The following is a 15,000-nucleotide window of genomic DNA, read 5'->3' on the forward strand; positions in this document are numbered from 1 at the left end:
TTCATAATAAGTAAGACACACCCCTTCTGCTAATCTCTATAACAGTCTCCTCGTCATCATAGCAAGACACGCCCCTTCTGCTGATATCAACAACAGGCTCTTCTTCATAATAAGTAGACACACCTTTTTTGCTAATGTTTATGACAGTCTCCTTATCATAGGTAGACACGCCCCTTCTGCTGATGTCTACAACAGGCTTCTCTGCCATCATGAATAGACACGCCCCTTCTGCTAATGTCTATGACAGTCTCCGCCCCATCATAGGTAGACACGCCCCTTCTGCTGATGTCTACAACAGGCTCCTCTGCCATTATGAGTAGACACGCCCCTTCTGCTAAGGTCTATAACAGTCTCCTCCCCATCATAGGTAAACACGCCCATTCTGTTCATTTCTACAACATAATCCTTCCCCATAATGAGTAGACACGCCTTTTATGCTAATGCATGAAATAGGCTCCACACCCATGAGTAGCCATGCCCCTTCTGCTGATGTTTACAACAGTCTCCTCCCCCATTACGATTAATAGTGGCCCTTTTGATGATATCTACAACAGGCTCCTCCCCCACAACGGGTAGACACACCCCTTCTGCTGATATTTACAACAGTCTCCTTCCCCATAGTTAGCAAATATCTCCTCATTCACTTTTTAAAAAAAGTATTCACACACACACACACACACACACACACACACACACACACACTGAGGTTTTCACGTCAGGATGAAAGATATCCAGATATGCAGTCTTGGAAGACAAAAATCAGTAAGCCCTGATTAATTTTCCGTATATCTGCAATAATCTGTCCCACAGTGAAATCAGATCTTCAGATAAAGAGAATCCAATTAAACAAACAAGCACAATCATCCAAGAGTGAACGTCTTTGCTGGAAAATGAATGTGAACCTTGAGATAACTTTGCCTTTAGTTTGTGATGTGACTCTGGTGATCAATAGTAACTGCAGCAGCCAAACGTTCTGATCGATTCTGCACATGGGCACGGAGGAATTTTGGCCCATCTTTCTTTGCAGCACCACTTCAACTGAGCGAGCCTGGCTCCAAATGCTCTTTCAGATACAACTTTTATATTGGGTTAAGGTTGGGTCATTTGCCTGTTCGAAGCATAGACTTTCAGCTGCTTTTAAACATGTATGTTCTCACTGTGTTGAAGGCCATTGTTAAAAAATAAATAATATGAAATAAATAATATATAAACAGGTTCTCCAACAATAGCAAGTACATGCTCATTCTGATCAGTTATAATCAGGACCAGTGCAGATTATGGTTTCTGTATAAAATAGCACAACCACACATGGATGATGGATGGATGGATGGATGGATGGATGGGTGGATGGATGGGTGGATGGGTGGATGGATGGATGGATGGATGGATGGGTGGATGGATGGGTGGATGGGTGGATGGATGGGTGGATGGATGGATGGATGGATGGATGGGTGGATCGATGGATGGATGGATGGATGGATGGATGGGTGGATGGATGGATGGATGGATGGATGGTTGGCTGGTTGGTTGGAATGATGTATGGATGGATGAATGGATGGACGGATGGATCGATCGTTGGTTAGTTGGTTGGATGGGCGGACGGTTGGGTAGATGGATGGATGGTTGGACAGATGGATGGATGGTGGATGAATGGATGGATGCACAGTTGGTTGGTTGGTTGGATGGATGCTTGGACGGTTGATTTGTTGGATGGTTGGTTGGATAGGCGGACGGTTGGGTAGATGGATGGATGGTTGGACAGATGGACAGACAGTTGGATGGATGGATGAATGTATGGATGGATGTAGGGATGGATTGACGGATGGTTGGGTGGATGGATGGTTGGGTGGATGGATGTGTGGATGGATGGATGGATGGATTGATGGATAGATGGATGGTTAGTCGGTCGGACGGCAGGATGGATGGTTGGATGGATGTATATAGATGGATGGTTGGTTAGATGGAAGGATGGATGTATGATGAAAAGACGAATGGAGGTATGGTTGGTTGTTTGGTTGATTGGTTGGTTGGACAGATGGACGGACAGACAGTTGGGTGGTTAGATGGATGGATGGATGGACCGTTGGTGAGTTGGTTGGATGGATGGACGGTTGGGTAGATGGATGGATGGATGGATGGTTGGACAGATAGACAGTGAATTGGATGGATGGAAGGCTGAATGGATGGATGTACAGTTGGTTGGTTGGTTTATTGATGGATGCTTGGATGTTTGGTTGATTGGTTGGATGGACAGACGGTTGGGTAGATGGATGGATGGATGGATGGTTGGACAGATGGACGGACAGTTGGATGGATGGATGGATGAATGTATGTATGGATGGATGGAAAGATGGGATGGATGGTTGGTTGGATGAACGGATGGTTGGTTGAATGGATGGATGGATGGATTGATTGATTAATGGATGGATGGATGGATGGAGGGTTGGTCGGTTGGACAGCAGGACGGATGGTTGGAGGCATGGATAGATGGATGGTTGGTTGGTTGGATGGATGATGAATAGATGAATGGATGGATGGATGGATGGTTGGTTGGTTGGACGAATGGACAAGACGGACAGACGGTTGGGTGGATGGATGGATGGTTTTACAGATTGACCGTTAGTTTGTTGGTTGGATGGACAGAACATTTGCTAGACGGAGGAATGGATGGTTAGACAAATGGACGGATGTTTGGTTGGATGGATCGATGGATGATAACATTTTATTGTATCGAAAATAAGTTTCCTGGCTTTAATAACTGTATTAATAATCTTGGTTTCTCTGTTAGTTACAATGGGACATTAGGTACATTAAATATTGTTAACAGGCGCAACTTTGGGTCTAGTAAATGTTATAATTAGCATTAACTAGGAATTATTAATGTGTTACAAGTATTTTTATTTATATTCCATGTAAATTATTTTATTTAATTAAAATGATGTTTACATGTTATCATCGTTGCAAATTAAATATAAAATAACATTTAAATGAACAAATGAATTAATAAATGAATAGATGAAGGAATGGGGCACAAGGCATTCTTAATTGTTATCTGATACCTCAACCAATGTAAACAAGCGGGACTGCTTTACAAATCTAATAAATCAGTAAGAGCACAATGCATAACCATGGTGAGGCTTTACCAAATGATTTGGTGATTCATTTGTGCTTGTCCTGGTCTGTGCATTGACGTAACAGCATATCTGATCAGGTTTCAGCCCCGTCTGAGCTGAAGATCAAAATTAAATATTGTTCCAGTGGATTGTGGAGTAATAGGTAAACGCAATGGTTCTGTGGGCTTATCTGATTGCTATCAATAGGACATTAAACGGTGTTCACTGGCAGGGAAATTCCCTTCACGACTGCTGCAAAACACACAATCTGATCTGCTTATGAATATAATAACTCAAACTCCACACCGTCTTTTTGTTAACAAGCTGTTTTGCTGTTCGTCAGCCTGTTATTTTTACCCGCTTCCTCACTATTGTCAATAAAACTACACATGTTATCAAATCTGCTTTTTGTAATTAATTAAATGTTTAATTTGGGCTGACACTTAAATATTGGGCTTAAAGAGCTCCTATTATACATTAAAAAGGGTCATATTTCGGTTTTATGCAACATACTGATATGCATGCAAAGTGAAAAAACACTCCTGGTCTTACAATACGAATTTATTTAAACCTAATTATCCCAGCGACTCACATAAGAATCGTTCAGCGATTCCTTTGTTCCCAAACCAAGCACAGCGTCTTCATGACTCATGAGGTCAGGATTTGTCTTTGATGTTTTGTTAATGGGCGGGGCCGCAGGTTTAAATTTTCCCAGGTTTGCACCTGCAATAATTGGGCGGGGCTTATGTTTCATAGCCATGTCCCGCCGATATGACTAAAGACTCGCTAACAAGACGATTCATTCGAACCACCATGAGTCGACTCTTTTATAGATGAATCATTCATTCATTCATTTTCTTGTCGGTTTAGTCCCTTTATTAATCTGGGGTCGCCACAGTGAAATGAACCACCAACTTATCCAGCATGTTTTTGCGGATGCTCTTCCAGCCGCAACCTATCTCTGGGAAACATCTACACACACACACACATTCACACACTCTTATGCTATGGACAATTTAGACTACCCAATTTACCTGTACCGCATGTCTTTGGACTGTGGTAGAGCCAGAGCCCAACCAGAGCTGGGTTGCGGCTGAAAGGGCATCCGCTGCGTAAAAACTTGCTGGATAAGTTGCCGGTTCATTCATTCATTCATTCATTCATTCATTCATTCATTCATTCATTCATTCATTCATTCATTCATTCATTCATTGCCTCTTGTGGTTCGAGTTTATATATTTATTAATTAACTCATTCTTTTATTAACTCGTTCATTCATTAATTAAATTATTCATTCATTCATTCATTCATTAATTCATTCATTCATTCATTCATTCATTCATCCAACCCACTCATTCATTCATTGTCTCATTCTCTGTGGTCTGAATTTCTGCATTCATTGATTAAATTGTTCTTTTATTAACTCGCTCATTCATTCATTCATTCATTCATTCATTCATTCATTCATTCATTCATTCATTCATTCATTCATTCATTCATTTATTCATTCATGCATTCATTCATTCATTCATCCACTCATTAATTCCTTCATTGTCTTTTGTGGTCTCAGTTTATGTATTTATTTATTAACTCGTTCATTCAATAATTCATTAATTCATGCATTCATTCATTCATTGCCTCTTGTATTCTGAGTTGATGCATTTATTCAATAAATCATTTTTGTGTTCCTTCTTTTGTTCTTTTGTTCATTCGTTCATTCATTCATTCATTCATTGTCTCTTGTGGTCTGAGTTTATGTAAAGACAGGTTATCTTATTTATAGCTACATGTCAATGCAATATTCCAATTTAATAATATAAGTATACCATGTGCATGTTTTTTATTACTTTTATTTATGTGTCATTAATTAATTAATGTATTCATTCATTTGTTTGTTCGTTCATGCATTGCTTCATTCATTCGTCCATTTATTCATTGATTTGAATCTGAGTGTATGTATGCTAATGAGGGAGAGATGATCACTAGTGGGCAGGGCTTTCTCCCTCTGATGACACGTACAAAGGGAGAATGTCAATCAAATTCTGATTAAAACAAAACATATATTTTTATTTATTTTATTTTTTATTTTTTATTATAAGCTGGTTACATTCTGTGGCGACCCTGGATTAATAAAGGGACTAAGCCGACAAGCAAATGAATGAATGAATGAATTTACACATGCATTCATTCATTCATTGTGTGCCCTTATGGATGGAATAATAATTGTGATGATGAAAATCTGAGAAAGAGATGTGAAGGCAACAGAGGTCTTTAAACTATAAACTAGCTACAAACTTTAAACCAGCTAAAAGAGTTTATACCCACTGCACAAGAGTGTTGAAACTCACCTGCTCGGTGTAAGAAGTGTTATGAAAACCTTCTGTGAGTTGCTGTGTTTTTATAAGAGAGAAACAAGGTAATTTTCACACAAAGTCTGCTTCAAAGCGCAGCATGGAGCTTCATTGATTCTTCTGTGAGTGAAAGCGAGAACCTGCTTCTTCTTTACAGACTATCAGCTGCACTGAGATTGCCATGCAGGCAAATCATTTTTATGTTATCTGGAGGACGAGCGCTGGACTGGATGACAGAAGCAGAAAGCACAGCACTGTAAATCACCGGCAGGTTTAGAGCATCATGGGAGAAAATCACGGATCCACTGCTGAGAACAAGAGCTTTTACGGTCTCCCTGAGAGAATCCGGGCTGCAGACGCCGTATAAAGGCCGGCCAGGTCAATGCACCGCTTTATTTTATTTAGCTTGTTAGAATGAAGAGGCCATCAGATGCTTTCAGTGACGCAAATCTCACACGCAACCATGCAGGACTCCAGAAGTCCGGTCTGTGTGTCTGAGTCTCCTATATTTGGGTAGCCAGAAGTAAAAAAATGTGTATTCATTCGTTCATTCATTCATTGTCTCTTGTGGTCTGAGTTTATGTATTTGTTTATTAACTCATTCATTCATTAACTTGTTCATTTACCCAATCATTCATTTATTTATTGTCTTTTGTGGTCTGGGTTTATGTACTAATTAATTAATGATTTAATTCATTCATTCATTCATTCATTCATTCACCTAGCCGTGCATTCATTCATTCATTCATTCAGGTTTATGCATTTATTCATTAACTCATTCTTTCATTAACTTGTTCATTCATTAATTCAATCATCAATTTATTCATCCACCCACCCACCTATTCATTCATTCATTCATTCATTCATTGACTCCTGTGCTTTGAGTTTATGTATTTATTTATTCATTCATTCATTTATCCATTCATTCATTCATTCATTCATTGTCTTTTGTGGTCTGAGTGTCTTTGTTCATTAACTCGTTCTTTTATTAACTAATTCATTCATTAACTCGTCTATTCATTCAATCATTCATCCACCCACTCATGCAATCAATAATTTTCTCTTGTGATCTGAGTTTATGTATTTATTCATTAACTAATTCTTTCATTAACTTGTTTATTCATTCATTCATTCATTCATTCATTCATTCATTCATCCACCCACTCACTCACTCATTCATTCATTCATTCATTGTATCATGTGGTTTGAGTTCGTACATATATTCATTAACTCATTCATTCATTCATTCGTTCATTTATCTATTTATTCACCCTCAATATTTATTCATTCATTCATTCATCCACCTAGCCACTCACTCATTCATTCATTGTCTCGCATGGTCAGGGTTCATGTATTTACTCATTAACTCATTCTTTCATTAACTTGTTTATTCATCCATTCATTCATCCACCCACTCATTAATTCATTCATCCATTCATTCATTGTATCATGTGGTTTGAGTTCATACATATATTCATTAACTCTTTCATTCATTCATTCATTCGGTCATTTGTTCGTTCATTTATCTATTTATTCACCCCCAATATTTATTCATTCATTCATTGCCTCTTGTGGATCGAGTTTATGTATTTATTCATTAAATTATTCTTTTAATAACTCCTTACTTCATTAATTTATTTATTAATTCATTCATCCAACCCACTCATTCATTCATTGTCTTATTTTCTGTGGTCTGAATTTCTGCATTTATTGATTAAATTGTTCTTTCATTAACTCGCTCATTCATTCATTCATTCATTCATTCCTTCATTGTCTTTTGTGGTCTGAGTTTATGTATTCATTTATTAACTCGTTCATTCAATAATTCATTAATTCATGGATTCATTCATTGCCTCTTGTATTCTGAGTTGATGCATTTATTCAATAACTCATTTTTGTGTTCCTTCTTTCGTTCTTTTGTTCGTTAATTCATTCATTCATTCATTCATTCATTGTCTCTTGTGGTCTGAGTTTATGTAAACACAGGTTATCTTATTTATAGCTTGATGTTAATGCTATATTCCAATTTAATAATATAAGTATACAAAACATATATTTTTATTTATTTATTTATTTTTTTTATTATAAGCTGGTTACATTCAGAGAATGTTGCCACACACCTGTGTTTAAACCCCTTTTTTTGCACAGTAGGTCCTCTTTAAAGCTGGAAAAATGACGATATTGATTATCAAATGTACCTGCATTTATAGAATCACTGATATATAGTCTAACTTTTTTGTAAACCAATCTCTTAAAGTCAAGGGACTATTCTTAGAAATGCTGTATTAATTTAGGTTTCAGTGCAGAAAACTGAACACAATGTCCATCCTGTGACCCACATACGTTACACTGTTATTAATGAAATGAATCTAACTCTGTAATGGAGGAAAATGGCCACAGTATTAATGTAAGGATGAGAACGGAGGGGGAAAGGGTAAAAATAGTGGCTTGTGGTCAGGAGCGCTGGAGAAATGACTGACCTTAATTATGTGGATGTCACTATGAAATATTCAGCCAATGAGTTTTCCCATCTGCTGGGTCGTCTGCTTTCATAAAGTCACATTCAACAGCAGATTCATGCTAGACGCTGCTCGCGGTCAGAACAAGCCCAATCCTTCAGATTTCAACACTTCAGCCTACAGAATAAATGAACACAGTTAAATCTAGATGTTTTCTGGTCGTTGCATGTGATTTGAAATATATATATATTTTTAAATGTTGATTAATTTTTCCTCGGCGTAGTCCTTTTATTAATCAGGGTTCGCTACAATGACCTATACTTATCCAGCATATGTTTTACAAAGTTGATGCCCTTCCAGCTGCAACCCAGTACTGGGAAACACCCATACACTCTTGCATTCACACACACACACACACACTATGGCCAATTTAGTTTATTCAATCCCCCTATAGCGCACAAGTTTGGGCTGTAGGGGAAACCCGAGCACCCGGAGGAAACCCAGACCAGCACGGGGAGAACATGAAACTGGCCCAGCCGGGACTAGAACCAGCAACCTTCTTGTTGTGAGGCGACAGTGCCAACCGCTGAGCCACCATGTCACCCTACAGTACACATATACATGCAATTCTGTAAATAACCACTGAGCCTTTTATTTAAATATGATTAAAAAAAAAAAATAAAATAAAAACTATGTTGGGCTGTCCATATTTGACCCAACATTGGTTTATAAGATTTATTTATTTTTTTTTTTTGAACATAGAGAAGAGAAATCAAACATTATTGATTTTATATATGGGGCAAATATAGATACAACCAACAGTTAGGTTAAAATGTGTCATTTAAATACAATAAAAAATAAATTAAATAAAAAATAGATAAAATAAAATGAAATAAATAAATACATTAATAAATTAATAAAAAAAAATAAAAAAAATAAATAAATAATGAAATTTTTTTTTCTCTTTTTTTTTATTCAAGTTGAGGGTAGTATGATAAATAAAACATAAATATTTTGAGATTTGAGTCAGATATGGAGAAATCCAACAGTGTCATTTAAATATAATTTAGACCTCTAGACGGTAAACTCTATTGACTATTTTTCAAAAAAGGGGAGGGGTCACTATGTGTCCCGCCCTGTGATGATGCATTCACACCAGTCGCAGATGAGCAGTCCAGCGTGAGTGATTTACATGTTAAGTCAATCAAAGATGCGAATAGACATCCTGAGGCGTGAACATTTCACGCATTTGATGCATGATTCGCTTGAGTTGAAAAATCTACATTTTATTTGGTAGTTGGGGGGGTTACTTTAATTGATAAGACAGTAGAGAGTTTAGACAGGATAGTGTGGGGAGCAGAGAGAGGGGAAGAATCGGCATAGGACCTCGAGGCGGGAACTGAACTCAGGTCGCCATGAACCCCGGAGTGCCATGTGTCAACACACTAACCACTTTATATGCGATTCAGCATGAACTGACCCATCTTGATGCACAAATTGCTCAAGCAGGAAAACCTGAACTTTAGCCGACATTCTCGCTGCCTTAACCAATCAGGAGCTTGCTCTTGTGTGACAGTGATTATGATATTGCGCCTGTTGTTAGTGTCCAAAGGGGAAATCCTCCTACCAACACTTGACAACAGCTCATGAACCTGGGATTGGCTCAGTCGGAAGCACCACTGAAAGCTTCAATCATCCAGAGTCGATGAATTTACAGAGCTGAGTGCACCTCAGAAATGATTCAGAAACGACGCCGAACGAATCGACACTGTTTTTCAGCCTTCCTAAAGCACGTAAATACAGCTATTCTCTCAATAAAATCCATGCTGTCCATTTAGCAATGAAACTAGAGTCACTGGAGCAGGCAGAAGCCCTGATCCACGATGCAAATCTTCGTCTAGTGTGAAGTGAAGTTGAAGTGCGAACGAAGCGAATCTGACACGCGAATAAAGCAAGTAAACTCAAAATGTTCAAGCATCTGTTTATGCGCAAATATCGCAATTTATTCGTGTGTTCCAAGTTTGGTTTAAACACAGCATCAACTACATCCCACATAAAAAAATGCACTTTAAAGCAAAATAAATAAATAAATAAATATTTTCATTTTCGAAATCGTGACACCCTTAATATATATATATATATATATATATATATATATATATATATATATATATATATATATATATATATATATATATATATATTAAGGGTGTCACGATTTCGAAAATGATCGAAATTTAATTTTGATAAATTTTTTAATTTTTACATTTTTCAATTTCGATTAACGAATTAAAAAATGCAATCGTTGATGCTGCCACGCCCTATGTCACGTCAGCTTGGCCTGCCAAGTGGAAAAAAACGCGCTTGACAGAACCTAAACCCTCTCCTCTTTCCAAGAAGTCCACGGTGTAGAAGTATTTTGGATCTCCAGTGCGTTATGTTGACAACAACAACAAAAAAAAAAAACACAGTTTGCAAGCTCTACTATGTAAGTGTTAGGGTTGGGCTGATAGACGAATGCAGGCATCGTGATCCTCCGCCCCGCCCCCGTTGCAAATCCGCTAGCGAAAAATACACACTCAGGCCCTGTTTACACTTATAGGTCTTTGTTTTTAAATGTCATTTTATAACGACAACGATTTACATCCACACTGGCGTTTTGCATTACTGAGCAGCCCACCTTCTTCAATACCGCTGAAAACGCACATCACATGACCACACACACATTCACACACAGGCTCAGACACAGAAGCACACGCACTGTCATGCGCTCGAGACAGCGAATTCAGGCAGTCAGCGGGTCAGCAGACTGCTTCAGTCTTTCGCTTTCACACTTGTACTTGGTAATTTTAGCGAACACCTCAGATACTATTGGCTGGTTCCTGTTGGTTGTGCACCTTTTTTACCGACGTCATTATAAGAACACAGATCACTGCCTATTCACGAGTCCCGCGGAAAAAGTGATTGACGGGTGGTAATTATGTGTGTAACTTATTATTCATTTACTGTATGATTTGTTTATGATTTTGTTTAACTTTTCTTTTTAAATCGAAAATCGAATCGAACAGTGACTTTAGAATCGAAAATGTAATCGAATCGAGGATTTGGAGGATTGTGACACCCTTAATATATATATATATATATATATATATATATATATATATATATATATATATATATATATATATATATATATATATATATATATATATATATATATATATATATATATATATATATATATATATATATATATATATATATATATATATATATATATATATATATATATATATATATATATATATATATATATATATATATATATGAAGTTGAGATTCAGTATTTTACTTATTAATTTACTTAATTTAATTTAATTATTAATTTACAGTATTTTACTTATTTATTATATTAAGTAAAATACTGAATCTCAACTTCAGCCTCAATGTTAGACCACAAACGCAGAAACATAAAGACAGCTGCATCATCATTGCATAAGATGTTTCGTCTTTAGCCTTGACCCGGGTGTAAACTTCACTTCTATGTCGTACATTTGATTCTCCTCCTGCTCATGAAAAAGAGACAAGGATAAACAGAGCGAAACAGAGAAAGAGATACAGCCCGTGTCTCCGGGGATGGAGATCTTATTAACACCCGAATCGCTGCATTATAGCTGGAACAAAGGAGGTTTCGGTGCGAGGTTGCCATGGTAATATCCCCTGGGCTTTGTCCTAAAGTGCTCCCTAAATTCAATTAGCCTCCCCCAATTACACTATCACAGCGAGCCTGACTAAGCCGCAATGAATCCAGTGTGAGAATCATTTGACCAAAATCAAAATTACCATCCATGAATGCCAACACGTATATTAAAGTTTACTGCCAGTTCACTCTTTTAAGACCCAGAGAAGCTTAAATCCGATAAAGCCAAGATCCAAGCACATAAATAAAAGCCTCTTTTAAGGAAAACAAGTGGTCGTAAAAACCCAAGTGTAGGATCTCTTCCAACTTTATTTTAATAATGTGCTGCTACACTTTAGGAAATAAAAGCACAACAGTGGACGACACATTGCCAAAAATGGTTTTCTTACTTTGCTTTTTGGTCTTGTTTCCATTGCAAATATATAAAAGTTCTTAAATTCATTCATTCATTCATTTTGTTGTCGGCTTAGTCCCTTTATTAATCCAGGGTCGCCACAGCAGAATGAACCGCCAACTTATCTAACACGTTTTTACGCAGCGGATGCCCTTTCAGCCGCAACCCATCTCTGGGAAACATCCACACACACACTACGGACAATTTAACCTACCCAATCAGTGGCGTAGCGCAAAATGCTGAGACCCCCCTGCAGTGATCACTGACGGGGTCCCCTAATGGGGGGGTTGGGGGGGTGTGAGAGACAACACAGGGAAGCGATTACAAATTGAGGAGCGGGGAAGGGAGGCGGGGTGGAGCGACAACGTGGGGAAGCCTTCACAAGCTGAGGAGCGATCACAAACCGAAAGCGGCGAGAGCGTCAAAGTAGCCAGAAGTCATTCATTTGCAGTGAGAACCGGCGGCGAGAAACAGCACGGTGCGTCTTCTCCGGTGTGAGCATAGAGGAGAGTTGAAATCAAGTTAACTTTATAGTATGAGCTATGTCGCGGTTTGGCGGCAAGCAATCAGAATGAGAGGAGTTCAGAGAACACAGACCTGTGAACTTTGGTTCCGACCTCAGTTGTTCCCAAGAGTTTGATTATTGCGGTTGCCATATTTACAATTATTGAAAATCGCAACGACCCGGGGCCCCCTAATCACGCTGGCGCCCCCGCGGTGCGTGCCCGTCCGCTACACCACTGTACCCAATTCACCTGTACCGCATGTGTTTGGACTGTGGGGGAAACCTACGCAAAAGCAGGGAGAACATGCAAACTCCACACAGAAACGCCATCTGAACCGAGGTTCGAACCAGCGACCTTCTTGCTGTGAGGCGACAGCACTACCTACTGCGCCACTGCCCCGACAATTCTTAAATTAAGAAGCATTTTCTAAATAAGTAAAAAATATTGTTTTGTTTTCAGAAAAAAATAAAGTGAGTTTTTATTAAAAGCAAGCAAAATGATCTCCTAAAAAACAACGTAGCTCCTGGGATGTATTTGGCGCTCGTCAGAAATGTATACAGGGGCACGCATCTATAATGAGCTGGGTTGACAAAAACTGTTTTTCTTACTTAATTTTTTGGTCTTTTCCTAGTGCAAATATCTAAAACTGTACCAAACTGAATAACTGCCGAATAGTGAAAACTACTCAATACTGAAAAACTGAACAGTGACTTAGAAAATCTGTAGTACTGAATATAACAGAGAGTAAAAGTTGTGGGGAAAAATATATAAATGACTGAGATATAAATAATAATAAATAAATAAAAGAATACATTATTTGAAAGTGCATTTACCCCGTTTAGACATGTTACACGCATACAAACATAATATATGTATGTGATTACAATTTGTAATTATGATTAATCACATTGTCTTTGCGTGCTGTTCATTCATTCATTCGTTTTCCTTCGGCTTATTTATCAGAGATCGCCACAGCGGAATGAACCGCCAACTATTGCAGCATATGTTTTATGCAGCGGATGCCCTGATGCATGCATGTTATTTTTTATTATTTATATTTTAGTATTACTTTTGAATATATTTCGTTGTATTTTTAATACCAGTTATTTTTAGTTTTATTGTCTAGTTTATTTTATTGTACAGCACTTTGGATCAACTACGGTTGTGTTAAATTGTGCTCTATAAATAAAGTTTGCCTTGCCTTGCCCTTCCAGCTGCAACCCAATACTGGGAAACACCCATACACACCATTTCTCACACACACACTCATATATTACGGCCAATTTAGTTTATCAATTCAGCTATAGTGCATGTGTTTGGACTGTTGGGAGAACATACAAACTCCACATAGAAACGAAAACAGACCCAGCCGGGACTTGAATCAGCGATCTTCTTGCTGTGAGGTGACAGTGCCAACCACTGAGCCACCATGCCGCCCTTCTTTGCTGTTTAATTTAGCAAAATTAAATGTATAAACTATGAGAAATGAGCTTTATAAATTTAATATGTGGGTACACTATTTAATACAGCACACTAATTAACCCAATAGTTGTGTCCATATCTGACCCAATGTTGATTTTAAAACAACCCAGATTTTCTTCCAGTCTATACAGCACTCCAGGGAATGCAATATGAAGTGGCTCATGTTGAATTTATTGCATACATTCGTGGAGAAGCAAAAAAAGTGTGTGTTATAGGAATATCAACACAGTCCGTGTGGAGCTCAGCTCAGCTCATGGTTATTTCAGTGACGTGTTATCCGCACCCAAGGTTCATCTGCTCTTCATAATGTGTTTTCTATCGCCCTTCAATTTGTTCTGTACATATTGCAGTGTAAATCTGCCTGCTTTCCCTCGCCATCGCGTTTTTCTCTCGCGACGTGGTTCCTTTTTATGTGTGTGTGACATTCTGATGGATTCAGATGATCTTTGATTTAAGGATTAGGTTGAGTGATTCTCTATTTGCCGTCTGCGAGACCTTTTTGTCATTGAGTCGAGGAGCGCTGCACATCTGCGGCTTTGATATTACATCTCTGTCTAACAGCTTCGCACTTCGGTGACTCACTAGAAATAGGCCATTTTTGTGTTCTGAGTTATTCTAGAAGATCTCAATTATACATGCATTGAGAGTTTGATATTGTGCTGTATGTATATTTATCTCAATCCTATGTTTGTCAAATGCTTATGAAATCAGTTAATATATCGATCAGTAGATGGCGCCAAGATCCAAGATGGCGCCAAGCATGGCTGTCATGTTGCGAGCTCCCAGCAAACTATGTGTACAGGTAATCATTGCACATATCACTGTCAGCATTGCCTATGGTACATTGTCCTGTTTTTGGGGAGTATGTTGTTGTATTTTGCACTGTCTGGAGCCAGCACCTAAGCTTTTCACTCATCATAGCACATGTGCTAGTCACTATTTTTTGCATTGGGATTATTCACTTTCTGTACCTCAATACTGTTAGACACCCCAGAA

The 15,000-nt window shown here is 38.1% G+C and overlaps 1 long non-coding RNA gene across 2 annotated transcripts in view; it reads right to left on the reverse strand.

The window, feature by feature from the left end:
• Nucleotides 1-15,000, reverse strand: part of LOC141385695 (uncharacterized) — a 32,152-nt gene that overhangs the window by 14,971 nt on the left and 2,181 nt on the right. For both annotated transcript variants that reach the window (XR_015492195.1, XR_015492196.1), the window contains exon 2: nt 7,945-8,100. This is a non-coding gene — a long non-coding RNA (uncharacterized LOC141385695). The remainder of the gene's footprint in view (nt 1-7,944; nt 8,101-15,000) is intronic.

This window comes from Danio rerio, chromosome 5 (assembly GCF_052040795.2).
Source record: "Danio rerio strain M-AB ecotype USA chromosome 5, GRCz13ab, whole genome shotgun sequence".
In the NCBI taxonomy this organism is placed as follows: domain Eukaryota; kingdom Metazoa; phylum Chordata; class Actinopteri; order Cypriniformes; family Danionidae; genus Danio; species Danio rerio.